This window comes from Lissotriton helveticus, chromosome 7 (genome assembly GCF_964261635.1).
Source record: "Lissotriton helveticus chromosome 7, aLisHel1.1, whole genome shotgun sequence".
Taxonomy (NCBI): domain Eukaryota; kingdom Metazoa; phylum Chordata; class Amphibia; order Caudata; family Salamandridae; genus Lissotriton; species Lissotriton helveticus.
Window position 1 is genome coordinate 1922784151 of NC_136068.1, and position 21870 is coordinate 1922806020.

At 46.0% G+C, this 21870-nt stretch overlaps 1 pseudogene across 1 annotated transcript in view; it reads right to left on the reverse strand.

Annotated features, from left to right (window-relative positions):
• LOC144770899 (alpha-2-macroglobulin-like) overlaps positions 1-21870 on the reverse strand; it is a 198468-nt pseudogene that overhangs the window by 142745 nt on the left and 33853 nt on the right. Inside the window, exons 3-4 of the transcript XR_013599063.1 lie at positions 8296-8440; positions 6092-6144 (exon numbers count right to left, since the gene is read on the reverse strand). The product of XR_013599063.1 is annotated as an alpha-2-macroglobulin-like (transcript). The remainder of the gene's footprint in view (positions 1-6091; positions 6145-8295; positions 8441-21870) is intronic.

Below are 21870 nucleotides of genomic sequence, written 5' to 3' on the forward strand. Positions count from 1 at the left end.
TCTATCACGAGGAATGAATTGCTCTTGTGGATGCTGACCCAAGTAATAATCATCCGAATAAAGAGTCCTGGTACTTCACCTGGAGCTGAGGCAGTCTATAAGCATCCCCATACGGACTTTCATCCTCATTGGAATATTCCGCCTCCAAAAGTAGTGCTGGAGGTAACGGTGTCACCCTATTGGGTGATGTAATTTCTGGTACAATCAGTCTTTTCTTAATTGAAATCTTGACTTTTTGAATCGTCGACAGTCGTCGATGGTGTCGTCGATGAAAGAATCGTCGTCGCCAGAGAAAGAAGCGGCGACGGTGGAATGGTGGCTGATCGTCGACGTCAGAATCATCGTCGCCATTGACATAGTCTTAGTCGTCGATGTAGTCTTCGTTGTCGCCATCGTCGGTATCACCGTCGACGTGGTCAGTCTCGTCGATGACACAGAGGTAGGATGTACCGTCAACTACGCCGACAACATAGTCAATGATGACTAAGCTCTCGACGACAGTTGTAGATGAAACTGGAAGGATTTTGGATGTCGTCGTTGACGTACCTGAGGAAGTAGTCGCCGACGGACGGATTTTCTTCTCCCTTTTTGTCTCCTGAGGTGTACTTGCAGGTTTCTTGAAAATGTTCTGCTTTTCCGATGGTGAAGAGGTAGTAGAAGGGCCTTGGCTTGCCTTCTTAGCAGATAAAACCTCAGGAACCAGTCCCTCCCTCTCCTTTGCACCTTGGTGATGAGAATTTTTGGGACTAAGCCTTCTAGACCTATCAGGTCTTTTGAGAGTCCCTTGCAGGGGGTTCAGTGGACGTGGAAGTGGGAAGACCTACCCCTTTTTGTAGACCTCCTCGAAGATGTTGCTGAGGAGGAATCTTCACTGTCTAGAAATTACCTCTTACCGTGACTTCATCTTCTGTAACCAAGTCAGAAGTCATCCTTCCCGGTCTCCAAGAGTCTTAGTAGAGAAGGTCTTGCCAATCTTACAATCAGTGGCCTTGTGATCCGGGTATAAGCAATAAATACAGTCTTTGTGTTTATCTTCAATATATATGTGAATAAAATACCCAGGCAAATCCTCAGTGAACACTAGCACATGAACAGTGGCATTCGCCCAAACATAATTTAGAAGAAATAATCAAAAAACGTTTTTGCACATTTGGTGTATTTTAATTTCTGTTATAAAACATGATTAAATGATAAAAGAGTTTTTGGTACATTTGTATCGATACATGATAAAATATTCCAGCATTATAGCATATGCATGGGTCTAAACATACATCAGGTACATATATATTACAATAAAAAGATGGTTTCCTGTCTACGCGTTTCGACACAACTGTGTCTTCCTCAGGACTGTACCATCATATTTCTGTAAAAAATATATATAAAGACATTTTACAAGTCTATATTTATAGTGCAAAAAAAGTTTATGATATAAGTTTTGACATTTCATAAACAAGGCTAGTGTTACTGATCTCATAAATCTGATAATACCGCTAGGCACTCATATGGGAGAAGCATCATTTATGTACATATATACAGATCTATATACAGGTCTATAGATACCTATTTACATCACTGTGGCAGAAAATTACTATACAGACACATCTATGGTAGAGAATAGAAGACCATATGGGTGATTTAGAAAAGAGAGATAAAGGTAATAGGAAACGCATGAGAATCTACATATTTAAGTTATCCTCAAGGTTTACAGGTCCTAAAGTACCCATATTAATCTTGCATGGTATTTACCTATAGGGTAATACAATATAGTTTATAGCATATTACATAAAACCCTATCAGGCAGTATATGGTTGGCTATGCATTTTATTATATTATCTGCTTACCTATTGATACCAACTAGTGATACCGGAATTAAAGCCGATATAGGAGCGGATACAGCCGGTAAAAGGTCCCAGAATCAAATGAGAAGTATTAGGTTCTGCAAAAAAAGGGGGTGGAATCAGAGTGCATTTCAGCGATCCGAGCTCACAATCGGCATTTCCTAGTTTATTCTATACTGTCTTGCATGTATTTAATGTTTTATTTCACTATTTCGAACTGGTTATGAATGTCTGCACATAAGGATGACAGCTGGCATATCATGATGACCTAAAACTAGGCTCATAGTTTACCAATATAATTTAATGTATCACATGTTACATATACGCTTGTTTTCTAGTAGCGCTAATAAAAAATGATGAAAAACAAGCGGTGTGTTGGTCATGCTTAATTAGCCGATTGTTAACGTCTTTCACTCAAAGTTAAAACAGAAAAAAAAAACAAAAAAAAAAATTTTGTTTTTGAAGATATCATTATTATATCTTGGTTATCTAGGAAATGGGATCTAAGCCGGCCGTACCGATAGTATCGAGTCATAATTATTAATTTTTACCTCCAATGTTGTTATTATGAGAACATAATCTATTAACGTTTTTCAGCAAAATTTACCGCCTGCAAAAAAGAAGGGGCAGAAACGAAAATAACGTCATAGTGGGGACGGATCTACCACAATATGAACCACCTCTTCGTTTAGAATAATAATGTTTACCTGTTTTAATGACGATTTATGTGAACCGGCTGCATGTGGTTCCCGGCGTCTTTATTTCTATAGGGGAAGCATGGACACGGCTAATGTTATTTTAACTAAAGAGTAAAGATAACTACTTGCAAGTTACCGCATTTACAGTTATTTCAAATGCGCTTCAACGTCCATGCTTCCCCTATAGAAATAAAGACGCCGGGAACCACATGCAGCCGGTTCACATAAATCGTCATTAAAACAGGTAAACATTATTATTCTAAACGAAGAGGTGGTTCATATTGTGGTAGATCCGTCCCCACTATGACGTTATTTTCGTTTCTGCCCCTTCTTTTTTGCAGGCGGTAAATTTTGCTGAAAAACGTTAATAGCTTATGTTCTCATAATGACAACATTGGAGGTAAAAATTAATAATTATGACTCGATACTATCGGTACGGCCGGCTTAGATCCCATTTCCTAGATAACCAAGATATAATAAGGATATCTTCAAAAACAAATTTTTTTTTTTTGTTTTTTTTTTCTGTTTTAACTTTGAGTGAAAGACGTTAACAATCGGCTAATTAAGCATGACCAACACACTGCTTGTTTTTCATCATTTTTTATTAGCGCTACTAGAAAACAAGCGTATATGTAACATGATACATTAAATTATATTGGTAAACTATGAGCCTAGTTTTAGGTCATCATGATATGCCAGCTGTCATCCTTATGTGCAGACATTCATAACCAGTTCGAAATAGTGAAATAAAACATTAAATACATGCAAGACAGTATAGAATAAACTAGGAAATGCCGATTGTGAGCTCGGATCGCTGAAATGCACTCTGATCCCACCCCCTTTTTTTGCAGAACCTAATACTTCTCATTTGATTCTGGGACCTTTTACCGGCTGTATCCGCTCCTATATCGGCTTTAATTCCGGTACCACTAGTTGGTATCAATAGGTAAGCAGATAATATAATAAAATGCATAGCCAACCATATACTGCCTGATAAGGTTTTATGTAATATGCTATAAACTATATTGTATTACCCTATAGGTAAATACCATGCAAGATTAATATGGGTACTTTAGGACCTGTAAACCTTGAGGATAACTTAAATATGTAGATTCTCATGCGTTTCCTATTACCTTTATCTCTCTTTTCTAAATCACCCATATGGTCTTCTATTCTCTACCATAGATGTGTCTGTATAGTAATTTTCTGCCACAGTGATGTAAATAGGTATCTATAGACCTGTATATAGATCTGTGTATATGTACATAAATGATGCTTCTCCCATATGAGTGCCTAGCGGTATTATCAGATTTATGAGATCAGTAACACTAGCCCTGTTTATGAAATGTCAAAACTTATATCATAAACTTTTTTTGCACTATAAATATAGACTTGTAAAATGTCTTTATATATATTTTTTACAGAAATATGATGGTACAGTCCTGAGGAAGACACAGTTGTGTCGAAACGCGTAGACAGGAAACCATCTTTTTATTGTAATATATATGTACCTGATGTATGTTTAGACCCATGCATATGCTATAATGCTGGAATATTTTATCATGTATCGATACAAATGTACCAAAAACTCTTTTATCATTTAATCATGTTTTATAACAGAAATTAAAATACACCAAATGTGCAAAAACGTTTTTTGATTATTTCTTCTAAATTATGTTTGGGTGAATGCCACTGTTCATGTGCTAGTGTTCACTGAGGATTTGCCTGGGTATTTTATTCACATAAATTGTTTTGCCCTGACCCAGGAAATTGATATAAATCAGGGGGTCCTTGTTTGTTTCACATAGTATCTTCAATATATAGCCTTTTCTTTGAGCAGGAAGCACAGGCCTTGAATATAGCTTTCTTTTCTGACATCCTGAAGAGAGATTAAGAGTAGAAAACCAAAGTTTAAGAGAAAACTGAGCAGAGCTTAGTGGAGACTACCTTAGCACAACTAGCGGTAGAAAATCTAAGGCTCTGAGGCTCTCTCACGAGGGTTCTATGGGGTGAGGCTAATCGGATTGGTTGTTGCAAGCTTTTGGTCTCTTCTACAAAAAGAGGTAGATCGGCTACAAAATGAGATGAGGCCTAGGCCTTACTTTCTCTTTTGTCCATACTGCGATGGTATTTTCTATTTACCGAGGATCCCAGGCCGATGACAGGGAATGATACAAAGCATGGGAATCTACGAAAGTACCAATACTGAGGCTAGGGCATATTAGCGAGGGTGTCGGGTGCATGTTGATGTGGGATGGGATGTCTTTACCTTCTTGGTAAACAAGTGATTCATGCAATTGCACCTGTGGTGTGTGGTGCCAGTGGCTCTGGGAGCAGCCGGACAGGAGGCTTCAGGTTGCTTTGCATTTCTTAGTCACTTGGTTGAGGACCGGATGAGCGCAATTGCCCAAATCAAGAGCCCTGCACATCTGTCTTTAGACTGATGTCCAGTTGGGAAGTAAAGGACATTAAATACTTCAGTAAACATTTGTTAGGTTCTATTGATGTTTCAAGCACGCAAGTGGCAGGTGAGAAGAGACACTGACCAAGAACCTGCCATGTGTCCAGGCTCCAAAGGGAGCTTTTTTGGCAACTGTGCAATAGTTTCAAAAAGGAATCTTGCCCAATGAATTATTAGAAATGATAACATTTAGTCTCCCATTAAATTTTTCTCAAGAGGAATAGGGTAGGGTGGGATCAGCCATCGCGGGCCAACCAGAATATAAGCACAAACATCTAAACATGTCCACTGACCCTGCAAGAGAGCACCAGCATTCAGGAGTGAGACCACAACGGTCCAAGGAGACACATGGCGGGCTCCAAAATGGAGGCTATCTGGCCTTCTGCTCTAAAGGCTGCTCACCTGACTGCATTTACACAGAGACCATCGTTAGAGGCTCTTTTCTGGGTACCGACCTGCAGCCTCAAGTGGTAGTGGTGCTTTGCCTCCTGACTGCTGTGGATGCAGCTCAAGATGTGCGTTCCCTCACTTTGAACTCTGTTTCTGAAATGGAGCCATCCATAGGGGATGCTGAATCTTGCTTCCACTTCCCAGTCTGAGCCGAAAGGTTCTCACGCACTCCCAAACTCCACCTCGCTCCACTGCCCCCATTCCTCCTCACCAGGGGTGTCCAAGATAAAGTTACTTACAATAACATGTGTATTTGGAAAGAGCACGTTCCCTCAAGGGTATCTTGGCGCTGAACAGCAAGTGTTTGTTACCCAACGCACTGGTACTCATTTTATCGACCTCCGAAGAATGAAAGGCTGAGTGGACCTGTTGGAATTTGAACCAGTGACCATGAAGTCGAATGTACACCCCCCACCCCCTTCGGTGGACGCACTGGTCCACTATGTCACCAGTCCAGGATAGGTCACATACAAAGACTCTAAACCAAACTAATTTACATAGGCAGCAGTTATCCTGAAATTCTGGCATAGATGCAGCCCTCCCAGATCCATTCCTTCATGGACACCCCTGCTCTACACAAGTAGTATCATACCAACAACAGGAATAAAAACTACCTTGGCTTAGGTGGGGGATCTCAGACTCACCGTTTCGTGAACTGGAAACAAAGTGCCGTTCAAACAAATTGTACGAAACTTCACTGTGGAGAGAAGAGAGAATGGGTTGGAAGGGAAGTCACCAGGATAGCGCCTAGAACAACTGCGCAGTACATCACATATTTACGATACAGGTTCATTCCATGGCAGAGACAAAGCTAGGATCTGTGTCACAGGGCAGACCACCAATCCCAAAAAAGGGTCACCACTCCCTGATGGATGGACCCACAGCAAACAGAATTTACAGGCTTCACCTGTGAGGAACCTGGATTTCTGAGTAGATGGAACTAACAATCAATGGGGTCTCAGAGGGACATAACCAGGGAGCTAAATGAAAAGAAGTGAGGGGTACGGCTTTGCAAACAAAAGCCCTAAACGGTTGTAAGGTTTGAGGGGTCAGTTGAGACTACAATTATCTGGGGACCTGATTCACAAATGGCCTCTACACTTGCAGCAGAAGCCCTGCTGTCGTAGGGGAGCCTCCGCACTCTTGCCGCAGTCGTAGGGGAGCCTCCGCACTCACGCCGCAGTCGTAGGGGAGCCACCGCCGCCGCAGTCGTAGGGGAGCCTCCGCACTCACGCCGCAGTCGTAGGGGAGCCACCGCCGCCACAGTCGTAGGGGAGCCTCCGCACTCACTGCAGAAGCCCTGCAGTTGCAAGGGAGCCTCCGCACTCACCTGCAGTCGTAGGGGAGCCTACGCACTCACCTGCAGTCGTAGGGGAGCCTATGCACTCGCAGCGGAAGCCCTGCAGTCGTGGGGGAGCCTACGCACTCGGAGAAAGCCCTGCAGTCGTGGGAGAGCCTACGCACTCGGAGAAAGCCCCGCAGTCGTAGGGGAGCCTAGGCACTCACCCCGCAGTCATAGGGGAGTCTCCGCACTTGCGGCAGAAGCCCCGCAGTCGTAGGGGAGCCTTCCCAGTTCTGCAGACATCCCCACCCTGGGTGCGGAGCCTCCCCTTACAACTGTCAGGCCCACTCCATGAGTGCCCTTTGTGGATTAGGCCCAGGGTGTTTCCTATGTCTGGCCTAGAGAAAAGCCTTGCAGCCTCACCTAAACCATTTCATAAATAATAATAACGTACACATTAATACATGGAGAAGGCTTGGGTCCGTCCTCTTCATCCATTGGTCTGTTGTGCCATTCACAGTTTGCTTCCACCCATCATGATGCGTGCGTCAGCTCGCGTCAGCGATGGACGCCATTTATCCGATCACGTGTACACTTCTGCCTAAATAGAAGTGCACTTTAGAGTCAGTGCTGAGTGGACAGTACTTCATTTTGTAAATGATTCTCTCTGTGTTTGTATCTTATTAACATTTTAGTTTTCCTTGCGGGTTTAATCGTCATGTTCCGATTATAGGGGTTCAACGCCAACAGAACCTTTTCTTTGCAATATCATGAAAAATATTTTGTGAATGTGGGATTGTAGAACAAGTCTACAGGCCGCCAACACAAAGGTCCGCGTATGTTGCACCCATGACAGAATTCGAAGTCCACGGGTTTACGACTATTTTTCCTCTATTAACTGCAATGCAACCTGTGCCTACGGGCACTTTCCTTTGTGGGGTACTTTGTTTTGGTTTATTATAGTGCTTCTCTTATTGGACAATCATTATTCTAGGCTACTAATAACTTAAGCTTAGGCCTCTGACACCCAACACTACCAGCTTGAGGACTTGGACTGTGATCCCCAATATGGTGAGGGTTCTGTGATGAAACGGTGTGCCTGAGGTTCAGTTTGCAGGCCCTAGGACAGCAGTGGGGATGTATGACATTACAACGCATGCTTTTACCACGCATGCTGTGACGACGCAGTTTTTACAACGCATGCCGTTACAACGCATAGCACTTTGGGGTGCTGGATAGTGAATAGTTTAATTTACTATTCCAACTCAAGTCCCCGTGGATAGTAGAGAAGGTGTTGGATAGTAAATTAAATCTATTCCCTATCCTAGAGCGCCCCCTCCAGCGCAATGCGTTGTAATGACATGCGTGGTAAAAGTTGCGTTGTAAAGGATGTTTCCCCAGCAGTGGTTATGTTAATCTCACTTGATAAAGAGCAACAAATCCTGCCCTAAGGTACATCTCGGCACTAAAATGCCTCAGTCGCCACAGTTGCAGTCAGGTAGCCCCAGTGGCCCCTGAACAAGATAAATATGTGGTGGTGGAGAACCCCAGCTTGCCCAGTCTTACCTGTGTCGCCAGGCTTGTAGAAGGGCTTGTCAGTCTCCACTGCGCATACGTTTCCAACATTGCTGACCACTACACTCTTCCGCTCCTTGCGCTCTTCGGCCGTGACGGTCACATAGGCGAGGTCCGCTTTTTCAGTAGGTGGAATCTGCAAGGACACAGAACAGAATGCTGTGAGCGAGAGCCATGGAGAACTTTAACCCTTTCAAGTCCTGAAGCCACATGGGGCCAGATGTACAAAGTTTTTTGAGGTTGTAACAGCCCTGTTGGCAGAATTGGGCCTTTGTACATAAAAAAATAAAAAATAAAAAATCTTTTTTTGCGGACACAAAGACCCAATTTGCTATTCGGTATCCTATTACCAAATCTCAAATTAGGTTTGCAATTCGGTATTGGAAGGCTTGTGTTAGGGGCGCCTCTTCCTAATAGCGACTCGCAGTGGTATGTGTGAATGTTTTAAAACCGAAACATGATCACAAAACATTTGCATTTTACCACCAACTCAGAGTTGGTGGTAACACATTCTCAAATGAAAGTAGATGAAAGCATTTTTTTTTAACAGCAGCTAGTGGTCCCAGGGAGCACTGCCTACTCTTAAATAAGCCAAATAAGCACTGGTAAATGCATTAAGATTCGCCTATGTGATTAATAAGCAGTTTTTTTGTTTCAATTTGTAGCTGGCTGAGTAGTTGCACAATACAAGCTCCAGAAAGTCTGTTAAAGTGTTATGACTGTTTATGTACAAAAAAGCTATATATTGTGATGCGACGAGAGGGATAGTGTGGGTAAGTAATAGCAAAATTTTCCCAAAAAATTGAAAGAGGGAAATAGAATTAATTGATGTAATAGCAATAATGTGGGTTTAGAGTAGTTCTGACCGTTGGGCCCGGTGCCACTGCATCATTCAAATCAGGACTATTGCCTGTAAGGTAACTGCACCTGTGGTTGCCCACTTAATAATAAAATATTGCAATATTTGGTATTTAGAAAGGTTCGTTGAGCTTTGGGCCCCAGTGTCACTGCACCTGCTGCACCATTCAAATCGTGACCTTATTGCCTGCTAGATGAATGCAATTGTGACGGTCTTGTTTAGTAGAGAAATTTAGCAATATGGGTTTAGTGGGGACTCCAGAGCTTTTGGCCCCAGTGCCACTAAGGTGAAGGTGAAGGCTTTTTCGTTGTTTGGAGTGATTAGCTCCACTTCACTATTTACTAACATTTTTTGTGCTTCAAAGACTCTCGAGTGATAGTATTGTTTTTTGCATCATTTTTCCACAGGCCCCCGACGAAGAGCTGCCTACAGCTCGAAATGCATTGGGCATACACAGATGAAATGTTATAATTGGAAAACAAACTGATTATGAAGTTTTTGAATATTGAGTTATAATAACATTGAGTCAAAATTGAATATAAGTTGTGTTTATTTTGTAATTGTTGGAAACTACTGTTGTGAAAAAACACTAAAATTAATTTTGAAAAAGCAGAAGAGTGTACATTTAATGTGTAGCGCGTTTTGCGCTTGAGCAACAGTGCGCTAAGGTTAAGTGTTATTCACACTTAAGATAAGGTTGTCTAAGTTTTTGGCACGTGATAGGGCAGACGTGCTACCTTAGCTGCACGCTTTGAGGTAAAAAAAGTTGAAATAGTAATATAAGTTCAAGGAAGCATTATAAGTAGAGAAAAAGTGAGTGCTCCTCTAATCACACGAAGTAACCCAGTGCCACTGCACCATTTAAATCAAGTCCCTTTTAACTGCAAGGTAACTGCATTTGTTTCTGCCTCTTTAGTAGTAAAATATAACATAGCTCTTGTATATTAACTTTATTTTAGTGTGCAATGTTTATTAGATCATAATGACCAAACAGATTACGTTAGGGTAAAAAAAATCTGATAATGCTTACAAAGAAAGGTACTGAGGGATGAATAGGAAATGCCACAAACGTTTCCAAGGATAAAGCATCTGCTTTACACAACTAAGTAATAAAAAAAGCAAGCTCTCCAGCATACTGTCAGAAGCGTTCTGCCTTTTCCGTGGGAAGAGATCTTATCTTGACAGTGAAGGGGCTTAAACAGTGTGAACAGCTTTAGTAGAAATATTGTAATGAGTGCAGCCAGGACGGAAGGTAAAAAAATAGAATAAAAAAAATAAATAATAATTTAAAAACCTCCACACAAAAGCGAATGAACATAGTAATGGGAACTGATAAGAGCTGCCTTTTAAGATATATAAAGTACATGAGACTTCACAAGTGCTACCTAAAAAATGAAAATTAAACTTCACTTTGAAACACATCCAGTTTTCCTCTAGGAAAATGGGCTGCAAAAGCAATCACAGACATGGTGGTACGATAACCCAGCAGGCCGCCACCATCAGATTTTAGCGATTCCCAATGGGTCATAAACCGAGACTAACCTCAGGAATATGAATGAACTAGGTCTAATTGCAACCCACTGGGAATCGTTTCATGTGTGAAACGAAACATTTGTACATTGCTTTTGCGATTACCAAATCACAAACTGCAAAAATATGCTTTTTGGCAAATGTGAACCTACAGCTACGTACATCTGGCCCATAATCTTATTCTTTTAGCATCACAGGACTCACTTCCTAGCACAATAGAGCTGCACCTCCCCTCCCATCGTGGGGTCATGCCCCCTCCCATCACAGGGCCGACAGGGCCTGCACCCCCCTTCACAGGGCCCGCAACCCCCTTCACAGGGCCCGCAACCCCCTTCACAGGGCCTGCCCCTCACTACCGGGCATATCACCGTGTGTGGAACTCACGCTAGTGTCCACTTCTGATTGTACGGGCGTCCTCGCCAGTGTGCATGTCATGTCTTTCAAGTTTATCATAGAGCCTACACCCTGGGTGCTGTGCACACGTCTATGGCATGTTCATCCCGCTGCATGTCACATAATCTATGCACATCATTGGACCTACACCACAGGGTCTGGACCTCACTACGTGCACGCCAATGGGCACTAGTGCCCTCACCTTTGTGCACGTATAGAATCTGAGCGGCAACGCTCAAGTGGAGCGCATCAAACCGCACAGGAAGAACACAGAAAACCATCCTCCCTCGCTACTCATCACTCCATAACATTGCATGCGGTTCACCTCAAGGCTCAGCCCAACCCTCTTCGACATATACAGGACACCCCCCGGCCAACATCGTCAAAAGCCTCTGACTCATCTCCTACGTCAACACCACCCAACTCATCCTCTAACAACCCAAGAACCAAAGACACGTTCCAAAGACGCATGAAGAACACTGCCAACTGAATGAACTGCCTCAAACTCAACAAGACAGAAGTACTCATCTTCAGGAAAGGCAAGGTCACACACTGGAACGACAAATGGTGCCTACAGAGCTGGGCCCTACCCTGGTACCCACCAAACATGCCCGCAACCTCTGCATCATCCTCGACAGCCAGCTACCCGTGAAGCAGGTCCGTGCAGTCTCCTCCACCTGCAGCCTCACCTCTCCGGCTGCTCAGGAAGGTTTTCAGATGTCCCAACCAACACCAGGCAACTGTCACGCAGGCTCTCGTCCGCGGTAAACTGAACTACGGCAACTCACTCTACGTAGGATTAACAGCATATTTCATGAAGAAACTCCAGAACAAAGCTCCCCAGACAGATGCACATAATATCTCACCTCAGAAACCTCCACTGGTTACCAGTCATGACGAGATGCCAGTACAAACTATTCACTCACGCATACAAGGCATTACACTAGGATGGCCCAGCGTATCTCAGCCACCCCCGGACCTTTCACCAGCCCACCCAGAAACTCAGATTCAGATCCCTGGCTCTCATCAGGCGGAGAAGTGTGGCTCAAGTGGAGAAGTGTGGCTCAATGGTTAGAGCGGCAGACCCTGATGCAGAGGTCTGGCCCGGGACCAGGGTTCAATTCCCCGCCTCGGCGGGTCTTGGGCTCAAAATTCCATGGACCTGATAATTCTCGCCTCGGTGCCTATTCTAATCATGGGTCCCACTCTGCAACTCTGGGCAATAGCTTGCTTAATCTCCACAACGGCCCCAACAGCGCTAGGATGCCTGGCCTCACCTTGGGGGTGCCCAGGAGTGGACACCTCACAGGGAAAGCCAGGATGGGTTCCACAGCGGTATTCGTACAAGCGCCTTGAGACCCTTGCGGGTGAGTAGTGCGCTATACATGTATCAATTTACATCAGGCAGGCAGGGCAGCTTAGGCGGGTTACCCGCTGCCTGCCCTTGGATCGCTCGTAAGTTAACCCACCACATTGGCACATTTCTTGTATGAAATAAACCTGCAGAAAAATGTTTCCCAAACGTGTCTTGGGTGTTTATTTATTGATGCACAGGCCATGTTCTTCATGTTGGGCGCGTGCCTATATTGGCACTACTTAGGGCGGGTGTGCTACAGCCATTGGGCTCAAAGGGCTTCAGCCCCTCCCCCGTCGTGTGTCAGCCCGGGCTGAGACAGCTTCCGGGCTGGCGACCGTCTTATTGCTGCTGCACCCGAGTACTTCACAGGTCTTTTAAAGACCATTCCACTTGTTAACGAGGCTTTTGTTGTGTTTTCACCCCTTCTTAGAGCCTCTGAAAGAATTAACCTTCGCCCCCTCCGAAATTTGGCTCTAGTTGCCCACCTGACTTCCGGCGTCAGGTGACTAAATGGCCTGGATTTAGAAGACAGGGCGCGCATTTTCCTCCCCTCTTTGCAGCCTCGGCGGTGAAAGCGGATTTTGTCGAAAGAGGAAACTAAACAAACAGCTTGAGAAACGCCGCGGGCGGAGCATTGCCTCAACTTCAGGCGCAGGAACGCAGCTGATGCTGAGAGCAAACACGAGGGTTGTGTACACAGCAGCAGCTGCCGGCCCTGTGCGGCGGGCCCAGCCTGCGCAGAGGGGGCCGTGTGCGCTCTGCACACGTCCTGCTGCCCGGGCGCCACCGTGTGAGCTATGCACACGGCCTGCTGCCTGGGCGCCACCCCGTGTGCCATGCACACGGCCTGCTGCCCGGGGCGCCACCGTGTGAGCCATGCACGGGCTGCTGCCCCATGCACTCGTCCTGCTGCCCAGGGCACCACCGTGTGAGCCATGCACACGGCCTGCTGCCCGGGGCGCCACCGTGTGAGCCATGCAAACGGCCTGCTGCCCAGGGCGCCACCGTGAGAGCCATGCACACGGCCTGCTGCCCGGGGCGCCACCGTGTGAGCCATGCACACGGCCTGCTGCCCGGGACGCCACCGTGTGAGCCATGCACACGGCCTGCTGCCCGGGACGCCACCGTGTGAGCCATGCACACGGCCTGCTGCCCGGGACGCCACCGTGTGAGCCATGCACACGGCCTGCTGCCCGGGACGCCACCGTGTGAGCCATGCATGAGCCATGATGAGAAATTCTCAGGGAACGTGGGTACGTAGACCACACGCTTGAATTAAAACCGGTGAGGTTAAGACGGATTGCGCGGTTGAGCTGGGGGCGGTGAATGTAACCAGATACAGGAGTGTTATCTCTCCGGTGCCCCACGCACGACTCTGCATGCATGGCACACACGGTGGCGCTCGGCCAGCAGGCCGTGTGCATGGCTCACACGGTGGCGCCCGGCCAGCAGGCCGTGTCCTTTCCCACAAGTTTTCTAATTTCGGTTTTGCCAGTGCTTTAGAAAAAAAGTCACGTTCACCTGACAGCAGTTAGTTTGCTATACTGCTAATAAACGTGCGTCTTTCTGCATTTTGTTTCCATTGCATCATCGGTTTGTTTTGTTTATGACAGTCATCCATCTTAATAGGGCTTTTTGTAGGCATGGGAGAACCAACACAGACTGGAACCCGGTTCCAGAGTCGGCAGTTCTGTACCTTACGCCACAGGCTCTCTGGGCCTCGGCGTCAGTGTGTTTAGCTGGGAGCGACCGGTTGCAGTATTTATTTTTCTTTCACTTGAAGCGATCTGCTGACGGCAGAACCGGCTCCCCTGGGGCTGTGTGCAGTCCCCCCCCCCCCCCCCCTTGTGTTTTGCTCCATGTGTGACGCATCTGCCTTAACTGGCTGCGTCTCGAATTATTTAACCAAAACACTAAAAGTTGCAAACCACGACGTGATTTCAGCTTAGCAGTGGATTACTTGTAAATATATATATTTTTTTTAATTGATCACAAGTGTCTCTAATCTACTCATTTAGTTAATTAGGAACTTGAAATTAATTTCCAGTTAGGAATTTCTTGCAGACTTGAAAAAAGGGCAAAGGGATTGGGTGCTGGCCCTTTTTGGATTTGGGGTGTTTGAGTTATTACAAATGTTGGTTACGTTCTCAAACATTTTTTTGGGCGGACTACTGTTGTAACTTTTTTGGATTCCGAACTTGTGCGCGGCTCATCTGGTCAGTGCACTTGGTCACGAGAGTGCCTGGAAATAATGGCAGTGCGTCCATTGGGGGCTTTGCCCCACTAGCCTTGGACGACTGCACCGTCTGCCAACACATGCATTGAAAAGGTTTTAAAATGCATCAGATGAAAAATAAATCTGAGCGCGCTACCGCCCCCAGGACAAGCCCGACAGAATCGGGCATCGTATAAGGAAGTGGGCTGTGGGGGGGGGCGGGGCAAACCCTTTCGCTGTCTGATGGCATAATCGCCGCGGCAGGCACCCAAAACTCCACACTATCAGAAGGCACTAGATAGACAAAGACGTGACTCTGAGGAAACATGCTGACAATTCTGCAAACTCAATTGACCGCTACCCGCGGCCCATCACTGAGCTGACCATGTGATACAACCTCAACTGTGACAAAGCGTCACACATCAATAAGACAACCTAAAGAGCGACTAAAAAATTCAAAATGAATGTGGAGTGATGAGGCTACTGCCTCGGTATCCAAAAACTCACCACTGTCAGAAGGAATCTGACAGACGAAAACAAGACAGACGCTTGGGGGCGGGGCTGCGGCAGAGAGTGACAGGCAGCGCACAGGCAGAGAATAGCAGAGTACTAGTACTGCGCAATGCGCATGTGGAATCCAGGAGCAGTAAACATTTCGACTGGCCCGCGCATGCGCACAGTAGACATTCCCTCCCCCCTCGAGACACAGGGCTGTGTCAGGCAGGGACCCGGGACCCGGTCCCCTGGTCTCAAAACAGTGCTCTTGAAAACTAAATACAGTGAGCAAACGGCGGCAGAGAACAGTCTGAAGTGAGGCACTAGATTTTTTAAAGAGATCTCAGGCGTGGAGCAGGGCTCAGCGTTTTGAAATAGATCAGCAGTTACTGCTCCCTGTACTAGGGTGACCAGAATTTTAAAGCCAAAAATGGGGACATTTCACTAAAAAAGGACTACAATTTTACTTCAAGCGATGAGAGCGCTCCTCAGCAGTGAATTACAGAACAGGCAGTAAGAACATACATAAAAACGTATTTTTTAAACCCAGTAGCTTGCCTGTTAAATTGCTTTCTTGAAACAACTGCTAACTTTCCCTGCTTTGTAAAACATAAAAAAAACACACCTACCGTTTTCAGTCGACCCTCTTTAAAAACCGGGACATGAGCTACATTTTTTAAAATTTGCTGGGACAGCTGGTTAAAAATGGGGATTGTCCTGGCAAAACGAGGATGCCTGGTCACCCTACCCTGTACCCAAGTTACTTAAAAGAGGAGCCATCTACAAGGGCGCAGGGACGGACGGGGACCAAAAGCAGCCCAAGGGGGGGTGGGAGATTTTGGTGCAAGTGTGAAGCGCCGCTGCTTTACTTACTGGGGGCAGATATTGCAGCACTGCTGCAAAACCAGCCCCATGAACACAACCGAAAACAGGCCCCCACCGCTGCAACACCGGCCCCTATCCTTCCAGCCTCCGGGGGAAATGCCCGATGTCAGCTATGGCCAATCCGACGCTCTACGGATTGCTAAATAAATTATGTAAATATTTAATAAGTTTTATCATCTTTGCCTGCAAGTTTTGGGTCAGTCAGTAAATTGTCTTAAATGGGTACTGCATTTGTGTCTTCCATCATGTTTAACATTCAAAGCCACTGTGCCTTCTGCATTGCTTCTTCCCTCCCGCTCTTGGATTTGCTTCACCCCGGTTATGCTTCATTCCCCACCTGCACCCTTCGTGTTGCTTCTCCACCATGAGTCCTGTGTTATTACTGCCAAAAACAAAAACACATCCCACACACACGTTTTTGCTAAATTTTATTTCCCAATCCAATTTGGATTGGAAAATACAAGAAAGAAAACATTTCAAAGCTATTGCTCAACCTATTGGATATGTCAATGGTTATTTTACTTCCAATTTAAGCTGGTGTCTGGTTTTCTCCCGGTTTTATCAATAGACATCTTGCAACCTGACATCAAGGTTGAGAGAGTTACGGAGCCTCTCTGTTCCCTGATTTGTAGGTCAGGCTTGAAAGCTTGCGGATGGAGCTCATGCCAGCACAATATGAAAAAAGGGCTTTGGGTCAGTGATTGGCTGGGTTGAGTCAGGGATTTGCTACTTTGACCAAGCCACGCCACTCACCACGGACCTCCTCTGAATCAGCCTGCTGAACCGCTGCTGCTCGCCGGACCCGCTTCGCGGTGACAGCGGCTGTTTGTATCCTTGCAAGGGGTTTCAGCTGGTGACCGGCAGGGCTGCGAGGAAACTGCGGGTGGACTCCACGGACCAGGAGTCCCCGCGCGCCCGTTTCCAGCTGGGCTCCTCTCCCTGCCGGCCCCGCCCCCTCGGTACCTCGAGGTCATTATAAGGAGGTGTGGACATTCCCGCGGCGCGGGAGCGCGCGGGAGAAGCCCGGGACAAGGGCGGGACCGTCTGTGGCCGTCCGTGGTCGGACGTGGTTGGGTTGGGCCAGGAGTCCTGGTTCGTCTTACATCCTGTATAACCCCACCCCACCTAGTCATACTTAGAGGTCTACTCATTAGTATTAATACCATCTTCTTAAACATGCCATTAAGATCTGGTAAACAGCGCCTTGTGCACATACAAACCTCCAAGGGTGTTGTCTCAGGTCCCCTTGATGCATTCATCTCTAGAGCAACAGGAATTTTAGAAAAAGAAATAGAACAGGCAGAACATAGACTGTCCCTGGACTTAGTTACTGGGAAGCGCTCCTCTATAGGTGCCCTGGCCCATGCAAAAAGCCCCATAACGAACGCAGCGTTCAACTGCATTTTAACCTCAGAATCAGAAGTCATAGTTCACGCTGATGGGGATGGTGCTAGAACACACACAGCCAATGTGAATATGGAATTGAATTCCGATTCCAACATGTCTAGCTCAGAAGTTGATAGTAATGATTTTGAGGACGACGAGAGTAGCACGGGCGGTTCCCCTCTACCAAAGGCCCCCATTTTACCCAGTGTGCCAGCTCCGCAACAAGCCATTACCAATCACACCTCCCGGAAAAGAAAACATGCCTCAAGTCCACAGGGTGACAAGGAACAAAAACAACTTAAAATAGATCATGTTAACAGTACTAGCCACTCCCCCTTACAGATCAACCCTGAACCACCAGTAGTATATTGCCCCTCATTAGCTCATTCTGGGTCCTCTAATCCTTGTCCAACGTGCCTTAGCAGTGACGAGGTTTTGTTAGCTAAAATGGAAACAATGTTTCAAACCCTATTGCTCCCGGTCCTTGAATTAACAAGGATATTGTCCGCTAAAGTCGATGTCTTGGAAGCGGCTGCTAACATCAATATGGACCTTCTGCACAAACTTACATCTTCCAGTTCCAGGACAGGGGGTTCCAATTCCGGGGGGAGTGTTAACCAAAAAGGTGGGTTAGTCACAACACTACCCGTAGGGTCATCAACCAGCCATAACATCAAGAAGTCAAATCCGGGGGTAAAACCGGCAGCACCTACATCGATTACTGCCAGTAGAGCAAATAGCCAAGAAACATCGAAAGCCAAATACCCACTGGCACCCAACAACGTGCCAGTAAAACACATAGCGAATGGCCCGTCACAACAAATCAATAACATCACAGTGCCAACACCATTATTGGGTAAAGAGAAGAAAACCCCCCACTCAGATAGGCATCTTAGGTCAGTTAATAGCAACACACTACATCCTCCGAGAGCTAACTTACCCCCAGAAGCGGCGCATTATACCATCGTTTTAACCGGGGTAACCCCCTTAAGAGAGGGCACTAAAGAGTCACAAGGGGACCTACGGAACAAGGTCACTTTTTGGCTAAACAAACATCGTCCTCTCCCCCCATCATCCCCCACTGAAATCCTTTATGTAAGGAGAGTTGACTGGGTAGGAAAGGGTGATAAAGATCTGGAAGGGGATTGTATTTTGATTTCCTTTAGAGACCCATGGGTGGTGGAAAAAATCCAGAGGAAAGCTAGATTTGCCCGTGTAGGTGACATCCAGACCCTGCATCTTGGTTACTTTTACCCCCACATACGTCATAATTATCCAACGGGCTCCAACCACTGGAAATTTCGTGGGGGGAGGCCTCGAGAGCATTTAATCCCCTACCCCCCTTATTACCCTCCACTCTTTAATCATTTTGAGGCACTGTCAGATTTGGAATGGGTTGACTGACTATGTGCATCGTCCCAGTCACCAACTCTAGTCACAAGGATCGGGGAAGGAGTGCCCATTCCATCTAGTCCCATCTTGGACCTCATAAGGGTGCAACAGTCTCCGCTCCATAACAGAATCAGAATTCAGGGGGAATCAACGGGGGAAGAGATCCCAGTCTCAAACGAAGAAGAAATTAGGCCAGTAAGGGTAATCCTATCGAGTTCCCTTCCCCCCGACAGTTAGCAGCATTTCTGATGACTCGGACATGTTAGCTTCTTACATGGTGTCATGGAATGTTGCTGGAGTTAAGACACGTCTGGTTTCTGAGGACTGGTCGGAGTTTATAGGTAATTATCAGGTCGTGCTCCTGCAAGAAACTTGGGCTACTGCCCCGTTTATGGTTGGTTATGTAAATTTTTTTAAACCTGCAATAAAAGGCACAAAAGGACGGGCGTCAGGGGGGTTGTCCATATGGGTTAAACAGGCCTGGTGTCATTCTGTTTCTGAAATTTTCGTGGACAACCCTGATATATTGGCCATAAGGTTGAGTAAAGCAGGGGGGCAGGACATGCTCATTATCAACATGTATTCTAGAGGCCTCCCGGGTGGACGATGTCCCAAGCTGATAGGCGCCTTAGACACTTTACTATCAGGTTGGAACAAAGGGTCATTCATAATGTTAGCAGGTGACATCAATTGTACCATTGAGCCACTGTACCTGCCAGAGGATAACTGGGGGTTCGCAGAAGACGTGACCTGGAAAATTCCGGATCTATCAAACAAAAATCTAGTCAAAGTAACGGAGGCTGCCTTGAATTGGTCTGCTTTCTGCCTCTCTTGGGGACTAAGGGCTGTAAACGGCCGCACCAAATCGGATTTTGGAGCCAACTTCACCTTCGATAATGGTGTTAGAAAGAGTCGTATTGACTATATTTTCTTAAATATGGAACATTGGTGCCTAATCGTTGACATGGAAATTGTTACGCGCCCTGAAAGCGACCACAACCCACTGTCCCTAAAAATTAAAATGCATGGTCAGACAAGTTTAGCTGAACCTGTTCCAAGGGGCCAGGGGGTTGTAACCGTATCAAATGACCGGAGGAGACTGAAATGGTCAGCCATATCAAACGATGTAGTGTTACAGGCTGATATAGAAAAGGTGGTGATGAATGCATTAGACAACATGAGGTCTGTTGATGCTGAAAGGGGTAATATCTATTTAGATAAGACCATGGGCATACACGATAAATGTTTCTCTGAGCTTAACAACCTCCTCTCCAAACCATGTAAGCCAAACACCGGGAATCAAACTGCCTTAAGAGCTAAATGGTATAATAGAGAGTGCAGAGAGGCCCACAGCCATCTAATAGAGAAAGTCAAATCTAGAGATCTGAGTGAAGTAAAGGCGGCCAGGCAAAGGTACAAAAGAGTGCAATGGGAAGCAAAGAGGGAATGGGAGGATGATTTCTGGGCGGTCCTTTTGGACGCCAGTAAATCAAACAACCAGACTAAATTCTGGGACATTGTTAGATGTGGAAAGGATGGTGACTTCCGCACACCATCTAACCATGTACCCCCGGAAGATTGGATAAACCATTATTCCACCCAATTTTGCCAAGAGGTGGTTGACCCAACGATCTCATTGAACCTGCAACAAACAATATCTACTGGCAACATGATTATGACCTTCACCGAAAGGGAAACGGAGATCGCACTAGGTTTAACGAAGCGGGGGAAGGCCCCAGGACTGGATGAAATTCCAGCAGACCTTTTTAAAGCAAATACAGGCCTTTGGGTACCCTATTTAACACGCATAGCAAACGCCATAGCAAGAGGTGCCCGCATCCCAAAGACTTGGAAGGGGGCGGAGATTCTCCCAATATATAAAAAGGGAGATAGATCAAACCCAGGGAACTACCGCCCGATTAGCTTAATTGATTGCTTTCAGAAAGTTTTTGCTCGCATACTCCTGGCGAGGGTACATGGGTGGATGGAATTAGAAGGAATACTGTCCCCATTACAGGCGGGATTCAGATATGGCACAAGCACCATTGACCAGGTCTTACGGCTTTGTATGATTTTTTGGAAGGTCGTCTTACTTGGAGGGGGCACCATCTTCGCTGCTTTCATAGACTTGAAATCAGCTTTTGATTTGGTGCCGAGGGGAAAACTATGGCAAGTATTAAGGGACTTAGGTATGCCGGGGGATATGGTTGAAATGATTATTAGACTACATGAAGACAATTTTGCGAGGGTAAGATGGGGGGCTAAAGGGCAAACTACAGACTCATTTCCGGTCTCTCGAGGAGTACGCCAGGGGTGCGTTCTTGCCCCTACCCTCTTCCTACTCTATATAGATCAAGTAGTCAAATACTTTAGGCTGATTAACACCGATGCACCATCCCTGGCGGGAACGAAATTCCCAATGTTGATTTTCGCCGATGATACCCTCCTCTTGTCTAAGACCAGGGGAGGGTTACAGCAGGCTCTAAATCATTTTGAGGAATTCTGTAACAAAAAAGGTCTCCAAATCAATGTGGGGAAAACCAAGTTTATGGTTTTTCCCAGGAAAAAACCAATACGCAGTAGCGTTCAACTAAACGGGGTCAACCTGGAACAAGTCGACAAAATGACGTACTTGGGGGTCACCCTGGATTCTCGATTGTCCTGGAAACCACAAATAGAGACCCAACAATTAAAACTCGCCCAAATGACTGGATGTCTTTTGCGTGAGCAAAAGAAAACTATCACAAAAAGGGTCGCCCCTGCCCTTCAAATTTACGATGTTAAAATTAACACAGCTACACTCTACGGGGCAGAGCTCTGGGGCTTTATGGACCTTACAAGTTTATATAGAATACAGTGCAGATTCCTTCGTAATTTGGTGGGGCTGCCCCAATCAACCCCACTGATCCCACTCTGTCACGACATGGGTTGTCCACCAATAACCGATATGGCTAGATACAGAGTAGTGTCTCTGTGGAGGCGCCTATGGACATCCGAGGATTTGGTACTTTTCGCTAAGGAGCTAGCCGAGGTGAAGGCCATGGGGGGTTCGGA